This window comes from Talpa occidentalis, unplaced genomic scaffold (genome assembly GCF_014898055.3).
Source record: "Talpa occidentalis isolate TD23 unplaced genomic scaffold, MPIMG_talOcc4v2.1 talOcc4.3, whole genome shotgun sequence".
In the NCBI taxonomy this organism is placed as follows: domain Eukaryota; kingdom Metazoa; phylum Chordata; class Mammalia; order Eulipotyphla; family Talpidae; genus Talpa; species Talpa occidentalis.
In genome coordinates this window covers 80,870,119-80,884,010 of record NW_023603184.1, presented here as the reverse complement: position 1 = coordinate 80,884,010, position 13,892 = coordinate 80,870,119, and the positions used below count along the sequence as shown (strand labels likewise).

General features: G+C 36.0%; 1 long non-coding RNA gene across 2 annotated transcripts in view; it reads left to right on the top strand.

Annotated features, from left to right (window-relative positions):
* LOC119254745 (uncharacterized) overlaps positions 1–11,974 on the top strand; it is a 58,096-nt gene extending 46,122 nt beyond the window's left edge. The window contains exons 3-4 of one of the 2 annotated variants that reach the window (XR_008553414.1): positions 9,862–9,910; positions 11,010–11,974. This is a non-coding gene — a long non-coding RNA (uncharacterized LOC119254745). The remainder of the gene's footprint in view (positions 1–9,861; positions 9,911–11,009) is intronic. The other variant, XR_005127338.2, reaches the window with a different exon arrangement.
* Positions 11,975–13,892: the final 1,918 nt, after the last annotated feature.

The following is a 13,892-nucleotide window of genomic DNA, read 5'->3' as shown; positions in this document are numbered from 1 at the left end:
TGCCCATAAAAAGAGGGAAAAGTAGAGAAACAGCATCTGAGAATCAATGAGAAATTTATATATATATATATATATATATATATATATATATAAAATGATGCAGCCTAACATTCCATAAGATTTAGGCATTCATTTAGAAAGCAACATCTGTATATACAGCATTCAGTTCACCACTCAGGCCAATTTATCCTGTAATTTTACCTATCCTCCTTCACATCTAGTAACCATTAGTTCAATCTTAGTTTAATAAATTAAGTTCATTTGTTTCTTTTTTTTGTAGTTGGGTAATATTCCATTGTGGACATAGTCACATAAGATTATATGAAGAAGATGTAGTACATTAGGTTGTTTCCAACTTTTGGCTATTGTACATAATGATGCCATAAACAGCATCTTCAAATTGGTATTTCTGTATTCTTTGTCTAGAAGTGTGATAACTGAATCATATGAAACTTTGAGGAATCTCCATGCTTTTCATAATGACTGCACCAATTTATTTTCCTGCCAAAAGTGAATAAGTATTCTCTCCATATCTTTTTTTTTTTTTTTTTGGTCTTTTGAATACTTTCCATATTCACAAAGGACTGTAACTTACAAGGGTATTGTTGAGAAAGTCAGATGATCTGAGAGTCAAAGCTGGATGTTTTCTAGGAGGAAGAAAACATTCTACAATAGAGAAAATAAAATATGTATTATGTCTTCATGCCTGGTAATAAAAGGTGTGTGAGAGAGAAGGCACTGCTTGAGAGAGCTGAAGGCACCATGTAAGAGCAGTGAAGAGGATAAAAGAATGTTTTGAGGGAGGGGAAGTTCAAATTCCTTTACAACAAGAGAAAGGAAATATCCAGAGAATGAGAACTGATCTAGAGGGTTATGTAAGCATGCCCATAAGTCAAAGAGGACACATTGCAAGAGTTTCAAGAGACAAAAAGTGATAGAATAGGGGCAGGCATACAGACATGCAGAATAGAGGGCAAGGAATCAGAATTTGTATGTGTTATAGTAGTTCACATAAACATGAATAAAGAATACAGGGTAATTAATCTGGATGTCTCAGTGCATGAAGTGGGGTGAGCAAACTGGGCATGAGGGTTAAGAAACGATAGGTCTTTCTAGAATAGTCAGCATGCTTGCTGACTGCCTATGAAAGCATGGAGGTTTAGGGGAGGTGGAGTGGCTCAGGACCAAACAAGAGAATGAAGTGGCAGAAAATTTTTGAACACACTGCATTCTAGAACAGAGTTGGATCAATTTTTACTTCTATTTAAGTAAAGCAACTCAAATACTCCTCATGGAGGGTATGCAGTAGATTGCCATGAGCCTCCTTCGGTACTATACTTACTTGAGCCAAGGGAGGACTGTCCAGCCACCATCTGGTAAGGCAGGTCAAGGTAAGCTCCACTGCTGTTCACCCAGAAGGCCCAAAGTGCCACTGAGCCGTTGCTGCAGCCTAACTCTGATTTCAGCAGGTTTTACTGGCAGGGCCTTTTTCTTAAGGCTCAGGCACAGTGTCCTGGAGGCTTCAGCCAAAGGTAGGTGCCTCAGGAAGTTGCAGGCTGCATAGCAGTTAAGCTATCTAGATGTCCGTCAAGCAAGATGTGAGAGGATTTCTAAGTTAACCTTCAAATGAAGCTCCAGATATATCAGCTTAGCTCTCTCCAGTAGGTGTTTTTTTTTTTTTTTTTTTTTTTTTGGTGATACATAGCACTCAACCATCTATAGTGTTCTGGAAGCCTGGGTGGGGAAGGAAGTGGATGCTGCTTAGGATCAGCAAGCTAGCCACCAGTAGCCCTGTGTATGCCAGCTCCACACCCTCCTGGCTGTTTGTGTTCTTTCCTAATGGCAGTACTCTCAGCAGACTAGGTGCACACAGACATCTGGGGAAGGCAGGTGCCTCTCCTACCTGTGGAAGTGCCTATCATTATGTCCTCTTGTCTTCCAAGTGCAGGTGCTCCTTTGCTGACACTGGTCCGCTGTGTCTGTGGAGGAAAAGACAATGCCAGGTTGGGGCTAGTCTACCTTAGATCATTTTTTTTTTTAAAGGACGTGAATCATCTTTTAATTAAACCCTTGTGAACACTGGGATGAATTGGTTCTCCTAACAAGGAATTGTGTCCTCAAAATGGCCATCAGTCTTTTGGCTTCCAGCCTCTTCTACATCTCCTCTCCCATTCTTTTGCTCCAAGCAGTGGTTCTGTCCTGACCACCTGCCTGCTTCTGATGCCAAGTCCAGGAAGCACTTTCCTGTATAGAAATCAAGTGTTAAAGCTTGGAAGGTTTAAGATTCCAAGAGTTTATAAGGAGATGTTTGAACAGGGCATTCAGCATTTGCCTTTAGTAGGTAGCAGGAATAATTGTCATGATAAAAACATAAAGGATAAAAAAAAAATCATTTGACGCTAACAGTTTTCATCTCAATAAAATAATCCTAGAAGGATTAGAGGTGAATCCTGCTCATCCTTATTATGGCTTTGTAATTTAAAAACCATACTTGGAACCACACAGGATGATTTGTGATAGGGATAATGTGTATCTTTAGTGTTCAATAATCACATTTTTTTATCAGATAATGCATAATGTTATTTGTGTTTTATATTTCAAAGTGGAATAGAAAGTACTGAGTAAAATAATTCATCAGAAGTGTTGACAAGATTTTTAATTCCTTCTGTTTCCTTTGATATTTTTCTTAAATAGAATATGTAAGCAATGCAACCCATACGTAAAACACATCTCAGTTTATGTTTATTCTGCTTTTTTATTGCACATTTGAAAATTAATAATTCAATGTTCTAATATTAGCTGTCATCTTAGCTGTGATAAAATTAATAATTCATCAAAATGATATCAAACAAATGGTGCCTTTTTGTTCTGGATGAGAAGTAATCATTTCAGCTTTGAGAAACTACAATGAGAAAATTTATTTCTTATATTTTAGGTCAAATAATATTTAAACATTTACGCTATAATTTCAATGTTTTCATTTTAAATCTAAAAATCTGCATATATATCACAATTGATGCTAAGAAAACAACTTTCATCCCATTATTATCAAGATGTTCCTACCCTTGCTCATTTCTGGGCAGATAAGCATTCTTCTGAAAATCCAAATAAGAGAGTCATGTTTTGGAAAAGTTGAATATAAATGAAATGGTTTCTCTTTCATTCTGGTTTCCTTTTCATAGACTCGAACTCACATTGGGTGCAAAAGACATTTAAAATTTTTTTCTGAGTTATATTTTCCTCAAATCCATTTGAATATATTTTGATTTTAAAATCACATTGTTCTAAGTACTTATTTTTAGTTAAAAATGACCAAGTGTTTTTATGCATTTTAGGGACAGGAGATTTGTCTTTAGGATTGGGGCTCCTAGGATTGGAATTAGGAATGACAGTAAATTAATTTTTGTTTCACTACCTTATTTTTTCTCGGGTGAGTCACAGGCCTTTGTGAAACAGAAAAAGGTTCACTATTTTTATGAGACCTAGGTTCTTTCATTCCGTCCAACTTCACAGACCATATTTGAAAACCAGGCTATTTGTACAACATCAAAGTATATTCAAAGTTTATTATAAATCTTAAATATTACTATGCCATTACTGAATCATGAGTTCAACATATTCAGGCACATAAAGGAGTAAAACTGTCCTGGACAAACACGAAGTTTTAATAATCTCTTCACAATGAGTTCATTGTCACTCATAGTTTCAATTTACCCTACACACATATTCTGGAGTACTTGTTAAAATGTGGAGTCCCAACCCAGCTGTAGAGATAGTTTGTTGCAATTAAGACTAGATATCAGAATTTACATTTTAAAATATAAAGGATAACAATCTGTCCCAACGTTACTCTTAATAAACACTAATAGTAAATGTAAATGTTATTAAAGTTGTGTCTAACTCTTAAATGTTTAGATCATCAACAATATGAGGATTCTACCCATCCACCATGATTTGGGAAACTCATCATCCTTGCCGCTCAGTGAAGTCACCTGTGTGGAGGCTTCTTTCAAGCTCCTGAGTTTGAAGGAAATTATTTTGAGGTTGTGTGCTAGATTGTCAGGTTAACAGTAAACTTTTTGTTCCTTGATTGTGTTCTTTACAAATATGGCATTCACACTAAAATGGACCTTTTCAATAAGTCACTAAACCTATAAAAATTTGTCCTCATCTAAAAGAAATGTACCTATGCCAGGTAGCCTGTCACATCTGTCAATAGGAGCAAACTATTAAAGCCAGAAATTGAGTCTTATTTTCACAAAGTAAATAGATAACATTCATAGCCAATAGGTGCAGGTGTAAAACAAACAGGCCTGAAAGTTTTCGGGAAGGAGGAAAGGAAAGAAAGAAAAGAGTAAAATCTCTTACACTGTGTTGCATATTATAAACATTATGGAGTGTATGAAACATCCTATGCAAACATACAAGATGATTTCATTTTGGCTCTACAACATACAGCATTATCTTTCCCCACTGATAGCGAGGTAAGAAAATATTGTATGAGGAATTCATTAAAAACCAATTAGGGTAGTAGAGGTGTTTGAAAAAAATTAAGTTTCATTCAGTCCACATGTGTTGGGTAATGAATGAAAACTCTTTGGCACTGAAGTCATTACAATGATCACATAGTTATACTCCCTCAGAGACCAGGGCCTCCCCGTTGGCGCAGCGGTTGAGCACTGGGCTGCGAAGCTGCCCATAAGCCTCTGCAGCGCCTGTTCGAGCCCCCGGCAGCCGGGGTTCCTTGGAGCCCCCGGCAGCCGGGGTTCCTTGGAGCCCCCGGCAGCCGGGGTTCCTTGGAGCCCCCGGCAGCCGGGGTTCCTTCGAGCCCCCGGCAGCCGGGGTTCCTTGGAGCCCCCGGCAGCCGGGGTTCCTTGGAGCCCCCGGCAGCTGGGGTTCCTTGGAGCCCCCGGCAGCCGGGGTTCGCGGTCCCACAAACCTCTTCTGCCACGCCTGCTAGCAGTGCCTGCTCTGGTGAATTCTCTCACCCTCCCGCGCTTCTGACCGTACCCAGTGCTTGTATAAATAAAAAAACAAAAAAAAAAACACCTTAGAGGCAGCATATAATATACAAGGTAGTTTATATAAAAAGACCTTAGTTAAAAAATTTGAGAGATAAATTTCTTATTGATTAAGGAAAATAATGTGCCCTGTAATACTGAAGGTAAATAAATATTCTGGTTTATACTTTAAAAAAATCACAAATATGTATAAGCTTTTATTTTAATCAACACTTGTTCATCTTGTCTGTACTCTTGGGGGTTATTTGGCATCTCCACTTTATTCCCTGATACTTATCTCTGGACATCATGCACATAATGTGGATATATTATGATTTCTATTTAACTACCTCATACTTGCTGAACACTCTTCAGTGTCTGCTATGCTCTGAATTTCTGAATTAGATGAGGAAAAAACCTACAGTGAAGGTACTATGCTTTGTGGATTTTCTAAAGAGACTCCCCTATCCACAGACGGTCTTCAATAGATACTAGTTGAAACTGATCTGAGGGGTTTTAGACTCTTGAGACTCGGAAGTCAGGAATTATGAAAAAAAAAAAAAAAATCTGTTCACTAACAATTTTTGTGTTTGATCACAAGTGCAGTAGTCTAAATATTTATATCTCCTTCCTCCTCAAACTCATTTTAGTGAACAGAATTTTGGGAGATGATTAGGTCATGAGGACAGAATCTTATAACTGGGATTAATGTGCTTATAATAGAGACCACAGAGAGCTCCTCCGCCCACTTGTGCCATGGGAGGATACAAAGAAATGTCTGACACATGGGAAAACTTCTCCCCCAACCATGCTGACCTCAAGGTTTTTGCTGTTACAAAACTACCCAATTTGTGACATACTCTAAATGGATGAAGGTAGGTACCTTGGAGTACACAGGATCTACAAAGATAAACACTTCATTCTTAGGGACCAAATTTCAAGTGACAATATCGGACTTTCATCAAATGTCCTCATGATTTCCTTCTCTCCTGAAGCAGATTAAAAAAAGCAAAGAAAATGTTTGTTGTATGGAGAGAGATCATCTATTTACACATCTAAATTACAAACCTAGTTTTTCTGTTAGTTTACCTGTAAACTCTTAGTTTCAAATATTAAGAGCTATTATGTACCCTGACAAGTGAAATTTGCTTAGGAAATTTCAAACTTAGAAACTTTTTCATCTTGTATTTTCTTTTCCTCTTTACTATGTACATTTATTGAGCTTCACTTTTTGTTAGTACCAAAATCTATTGATTCACAAGATAAATATTGACCTGACCTTGCTTTCACCTCAGTTAATATCTACTTCTTAAGTCAATAAATCTAGAAAGTGATCTGACAGCAGTCAATATTAGTTTTAAATTCTTAAAATAGCAGCTTTGCTGTAAGGTAATAATTCAGTATTTTATAGTTTCTGCCTCAAAGAAATAAAAAAGGCAATGTAACTTACCAATTTGCTAGAGAAAACCATTTCTGTGTCATTTGGCTTCAAATACAAGGATCCCACTCATGTCAAAGAACATATCTAATGCCTATATGTCTTCTAATCTCTGACCCAAGTATTTAAAAATACTTTATCCCAGTTGCTGGTGGCAATTGAACACCAGTGTCTTGCTTTGATTCTAATTATAATTAAGCTATATAATTATTCTCAAAATGACTGATGCTTTCTGTTGGGCTCATTTCCCTCTAGACTGAATTTTACCTGGAGGTATAATAAATATAGTCAACAGCCATACTGGACTTTGAAACTTAAAGGCAATAATACATTTGTTACCTCATTAATCAGCTTGTTTTTTAGCTTTCTAAAGTCTAGGAGATATAACACTACAGGTCAAGATTTGCATATATTTATATTACAGATAAAGGAGGAAGCTTAGGGGCCTGGTCATGACCAAAGCAATGTACTCTACAATTTATTACTTTTTGTTTAAGGCCACAGCGCTCATCTTTTACTTAGACTATTTCCTACTGCTCTGGGGGATAGATGACATACTCATCCTTCAGAATTCCATGATGAAATCTCCCAAGCACTTTTTTTGAGGAAAAAAACTTTAATTTTTCATCTATATAACCAATAGGGAAATTGTTTTGGAAATGACCTATGTCCAGTTATGTTCTAAAGAAACAGGTTGTGACACTAAAATTTATTTAGACAGCTTATCAATAGATACTGAATCTGGAAGTCATGGCAATAGATGAGTTCAAAACAAAATCTTGTATTTCAAAGTATAATGAGGGACAAAAAACTTTTAAAAGTTTAGTCCATTCCCAGTGAATGACTTCACTGGATATCTCGTAAAGGAGATAGAAATGCCTGAAGAAATACTGACACCTCACTTTAAATCACATAAGAAGAAATATTTGAGTGCAAAGTTAATCCTTCTAAAAACTTGGTGAGGGGAGATAGCATACCCTGCTGGTATTCCCTTCTTTATGTATATGTATGTATATGTAAGGTGATTTCACACATGTGGCTCTCACTAAGTTTGTATGCTCACCATAATAATCTTAAACAAGTCATTTATCTTACCTTAGATAGCACCAAAGATGTTAATAGCTATATGTCAAATCTAGATTTAGAAGTGACCTGGGAAATGCAGCCCCTAACTCTAAGTCTTAACTCTGGGATATCATGAAGTTTCGCCTCATGATGTAAATTAAAGCCGGAGTCATGAAGAAAAGCCTTATCAGGAAATATTAAAATGAGCTATGGATTATTCTTTCACTCATGCACTTTTAATACCACTGTCTTACAACTTACCATTTCTTTTTATCCCATACTATTTTTTATCTGTTTCACCTCCATGATTGTGTTTATACTGAATTTAGCACTCTAAGGAGTAGAAATTTTAATACGTTAAGTAACTTTTCAATTAGGTATCTTAAAATTATCAAAATTCAGTTCATCAGTCATGTAATAGTAATATAATTATATTACTAACTCATGTCCAAAAGAACGAAGTTTATGGGAATTTCTCTTATAGCTTAACTTGGTTAGAGGAAGACAGTTTTTCCAGATATCTCATATTTCAAATTCAACATGAATTTTCCCCTTACCTAGAATTCTTTATAATTTTTGTACATAGTTTTGGTTAACAGAGAGTACTGCTTACAGTATCTCTCATTTGTGTAAGTGAAAAATAACTATGTTTTTATTACTTAAAATATTACAAAAAGGGACAATATGCTAAAAATATGCAGTGAACAAATATCATCTGTACAGACTGGAAGAGAACCTTCATAAATTAACCTTATTAGTGCATTACTGTAAGCGAATGCCAAAAAAGCTCCTAATTTGCATTAAGATAGATTTTTCAGGTTGGCTGCATGATTTAATTAAAGAAAAGATTAAGAATCATTAAACAAGCTGCTCTACCTTGCAATAACAGAATTCATATCTGATTCAGGTTAACGAAAACACAGATGGTGATTCAGTAACTGTTGAGTTGCTGTAACAGAATGAAAATGATCCCATTAGTTCTCTGGAAATGTGAGGGAATTTGGAAATTAGTATGCAGATACATTGTATGGTGCTAGACAGCTTGGTCTGCTCGGATCATCGCTGATTATACTTTGTTTGGGTTGGCAACACTGAACTTAATAAATGAAAAAATGTTCCAGTGTACCACAGTTGGAAACTGTTCAAGGTTGAAATAGGTGTGCAGGCTTTCAAAAGGAGAGAGTTAAGTAAACAAATGTCAATCAATTCAGAGCTGGCAACTTTTTTTTTTTCCCTTTAAAGTATATGTCTGTTCTTGAGAATCAAGTGTCATAAAAATGGAAACCCTTTACTGGATACATATGTTCATGTGGTATTTATTATTTCAAAAGTATTTTTTAAATGCACATTATCAGTTTTAAGGGAGGTGGGCAAGCATTTTAATAACTTTTCCTGGCAGAAGTAGAAAATTTAGTCACTATGAGGATTATATTTTCACCAAAAAATCAATATAATTCTGATGGAAAATGTTAAGACAAGATAAAAAAAAAGTATGTGTAATGGCTATTGAAAATTTAAAAGTGTCAATAAGGACCACAAAGTAATCCTCAAGGTACCTCTTGGGAAAGAACAACTTAAACAGGTAGCATAGTCAATCATGGCACCTGACAGAAATAGCCATCACGTAAAAGAGCTCAACTTTTACGTGCAACCTCCATTTTTAATACCTGATTCAGGCCAACAGTCTGAGTATTCAGCATCTGACCCTTTGGAATGAGTATCAGTGACAGTGCAAAAGACCCAGCTGTAAAGAGGTCCTCAAAGGCAGGCAACAAATCACCCTGTTCTATGTACTTGTTACAATGCTTCTTTATTCTTGAGATCCTGCCACTTCCCAGCAACTATCTTATAGGCCAGAACAGTGATCACTTTTAGCACTCTGGGGGTTACAATAAAAGTGGAAGACACTCTAGATGAAAATGTTCCCTGTTGATCCTGTGTTGTACTACACTAAAGACTTCATCCTACATATGCAAAGCACCAAACATACAAAAAAGGCAGTTTTGTCCAAGCCACACTTCCAATATGAAAATACTAATTAGCACAAAAAGAATATAAGCAAATTGCCTTTTTTTTTTTTTTTGGCTGCAATTTTAGCACCTTTATTTCTCACAGACAAGAAGTATGGGTTTTTATAACATGACTGTCTTAGTTTCAAATGACAGCCCTATAGCCCCTCCACTATAACCCTTTTTATGGCGTTCAAACTAGGTCTCTAAGGAAATCATGCTACTAAAAAATGCTACAAAATACTTTGTTCAGGTAGCAGAATAAAAACTCAGTATGTGTAATTATAAAGACCCAGGCATACCCCCATTCCTTATAACCACAATTTTACCCTACTCTGTCTTCTTACAGATATCCATTTCAGTTTTCCCAAGAACTGTGTTGTCAAGACAAACATCAGGTATATGAGTTGTCCATGAAACATATGGTACCATTTTAAGTAAGATGTTTAAGAAAGCAAGCAAGTTATTTGCCACTATAGTATAATAGTATCCCCAATAATATATCTGATGGGAGCCACCTTTTCACAAAACATGTAATGACTAAAGCTTATTTTAATCATGATTATCAAGATTTATAGTGTATACCCTCCCACAAAGTTCAATCATTTTTCTTAACATTTTCTGGAAAGAAAAGCCTACAGAATGCAGATTTTGGTAAGAGTTATGACCCATGTAAATATTTTGTGCTACTTAAAATTACTATTTTTTTTTTAACAAGAATCTATGCTATGGCAAATTGGTAGTTAATGTTTTGCTGTTGTGAAACTACTTATATAAGTCTTACAATATTCATTCTGCAATGACTTGGAAAAAGTTGAGCTATTTTACATACTATATATATGTACACATGCATGCACGTATACAAATACCTATATATTTTGTACAAACATCACCATAGGATTGTCATAAAAATTTAATACCTTGTACTATAACCTATTTACTTTTCACAATGACACAATACCCACTTTTCTAGGTAAACTTATATATCAAACTTGTTATATATTTAAAAGGCCATGAATATAATATAATCTAAATATTTAGTAAATATGTGAAAGAATGTAGTCCTGGCAATGCCCTTGGTTGACCTATATTTACTTACTTACCAGTCCTGAAAGATTTTCAAGTTATCTTCCACAGGGTACATTAGCAAATATCACAAGAATTATATTTATCTGTACTACCCTATTTTCAAAGGTTATTAAATTTCAATTTAATACCAAACAGGATTTAAACATGGTGCTCTGATGCCAAATTCAGTTATTCCCTTTAGAAGTTTACTAATGCCAGCTATTGCAAACACTTTCTATACTTCTGATTCAAAATAATCATTTAGTGGTAACTAATGTTGGATTCAAAACAGGCATTTAGTGGTAAATAATGCAGGTAAGGGGCTGTTTTGTATTTGTACTCTGTCAAATTGATTTCCACTTGTGGACATGTTGTTTTGCAGAGTGTACGGTAACTTGTTTTTCATGTGTGTGGTCCATTTTCCAACAGTGCAGATTTAAGTACTGGACTCTGTCACCACCATGCCCAGGATGGAAAACGAATGCCTCTGCCACAAGCAGTGAAACCCACATAAAAAGAGTCTCCAACGAGAAACCAGTATCTCCACTGGAGAGAGTCTTTGTTTACTGCTAACTTATTTGAATGGATTGTCTCCATAGAGTGGTGAGAAGAGTTCCCCACCCTACATTTTTGGAGTAAACCAGGGCTTTCATTCAGATAAAAGAGCCCCTAAGCCACTATTTAGGAACCAACTTAATCCTGCATACTTGCCCTAGAAGAAATTTTGTTTCTAGTTCTTGTCCAGAGTGTTGAGCTACTGTTTTCCATGCTCTGCTTAAATTCACCTCTTAAATAGAAGGAATTCCATCTATTGCAGAGGCAACGTTTAAACATAGTAAGAGAATTATAGCAAGCAAAGGAAGGTCAGAAGCTTGATGGAAAAGTAGAAAGAAGGGAGAGGACAGAAAATGGGAGAAAAAAGACATTGATATAAAAAGTGCTTTTTTCAAAAAACTGCAAGGAAGAAAATGGAACAAGGAAGTTAGAGATGGGGAAAACCCTGGCGATCATGAAACTAGATTTTTTTTTTCTTCTCAAACATCATCTCCCTCATGGAAGTAAATGGACTTAACTGTGGACAGTCTTTCCTTGACAGGATTCTCATCTACTCTCCAAGCCTACAGGCCAGCCTTGGTAGACATGGCATGACAGCATAGTGATTAGTCAATGATGCCCAACAGACAACAAAGGGCAATGATAACTGGCAATCATGCTTGCAAGTAGCCCATAGTAGTCACATGTCATGAAGGGCCTTGTGAAATCAGTTAAAGTCTAAATTATCAACAAAGTTATACAAAATGCATTGGGACTTTATTTAGGTCACCTTATTCTTTGTAATACGTAGTTCCCTCAAGGGTTACGAGAAAGGTTATTCATTTGAAAATAAAAGGAAAATCTAGCAAATGTGATATTTTTCATTATTTAAATATCTGCATATAGCATCCCACAGTACAACGAAAGCATCAGTAGTTCTATTTCTTGCTACATGATATCTTACTGATCTGGGTTCTGCAACTACCTTGAAAATAAACTCCTTAAAACCATTCCTTAGTGAAAATAAGATGGGTTTCAGTCTAAGACTTTAAATGGTGCAGAAAACCATTCAACACATTAACTCATTAGTTTCTATTACAAATACATATATATATATGATAGGAACTTCATCTATGGTAAAATTAAAATTTAAATATGGAAAACTTTCCTTTTCTATCTCTTAAACCATTCATCTTTCTCTATCCTATCCCAAAAGTATGTAAATGAGAATGACAAAGTGAGAATTTTTGAAATGGCATGCAATTTTTGAAATGGCATGCAATGGAAAAATGATCATATTCTCCCTAACCTGTTTTATACTTAAAGGAAAACAGGTGAACTTAACTGACACACAATTGTTTTTGAAAAATAAAATACCTGTATCACTTATATTTCTGCAATGTAGTTGGAGAAAGGATTCTTATTCAGCAAACACTGTATAATTCCATTCAAACCGTCAGTTTCATCATTAGTTTTTACTTATATATTAAGGCCATAAATAATATTTTATAAACTTGTGAAACACTTCCTTGGGATATTGAATTGGGAAATAACTCTAAGTTCACAGGAAACTTGTAAATTTAAGATATAACTAAACAATGAATTAGCAACTTCCAGTGAAGAATACAACTCTATATGTATCCTAACGATATACAGAGCCTTTGGTAATATGATCACTGTACTTTTATATAAGGTGTTTTAAATGCAGTGTGTATCCTGATACACATTGTGGAATGTTGTAGAAATTGATAGAGGTAAGTTAAGTCATATTTAAGAGGCTCTAATAGTATAATCCTTGTTTCATGTTAAGCACCTAGTAAATATTGATTGACTTACCACCCATGATTTAAAATTCCGACATTGGCCAAATAATAGGGTAAGAACAATAGATAGGAGGTTGGTTCAAGATGATAGTGTAGAAAGAAACTACAAATCCACAAATATCGATTAATTTACCCAAAGAAGACCTGATATCTAGCTGAATAGAGCTCCCACATAAAATGGGTAAAAAGTCAGCACAAAGATAGATGACAGACAATGCTATTGCCAAGGAAGAAATCCCACTCCAGGGGCAGGAGGTATAATTAGGAAGAGATCTCTAAGTTGTGGATGTTTCATTCAGAAATGGGAGGAGGCGTGTGTCCAAAATCTGGCAACCAACCCTTCAGTACAGCACATGGGAGAAAAGATCCTGAAATCCCTGCATGAGAGCCAGAGAAATAAAAATAAGACTGAAAACCAGTTCTATAGGGCCAGCATGCAGATTCACAAAGGTGAAAGAATCTTAGATACCATCTTTACTGTGTCTGTCTAGAATCACTAGCAGCCACTATCTTGGCAACCTCTCAAAATCTAGCTAATACCAGTGTTGGTTGACCTCTTGCAACCCACTCTCCATACTACTAGACCTCGAGGGTAATCTAAGATTTTTACCCAACCCTGAGAAGTAGCTCTGCTAGTTTAAAGCCAAATGGTAACAAATGAAGAGGGTCCACGTTTGGCAAACAAATAGGCCATGTCCCTGCCAGTCTCCACATGTCTGCTAGCAAAGAGGCCATGTTCTGAGCAGCCTCAATGGCATGTGCCCCAATGCCTCTGAAAGGACAGCTACCTACAAAACCCTGGTAACCTAGCACTTCCAGCAACCTTGATGCCCATATGTACCTCCACATCCCTCCAACTCTAACTGCCTAATCAGTTTATACACTTCCTCCAAAGAGGCCACACCTGACAGCCACTAAGCAGGACCTGCACACCTCTGGCAACTATGCTCTACCA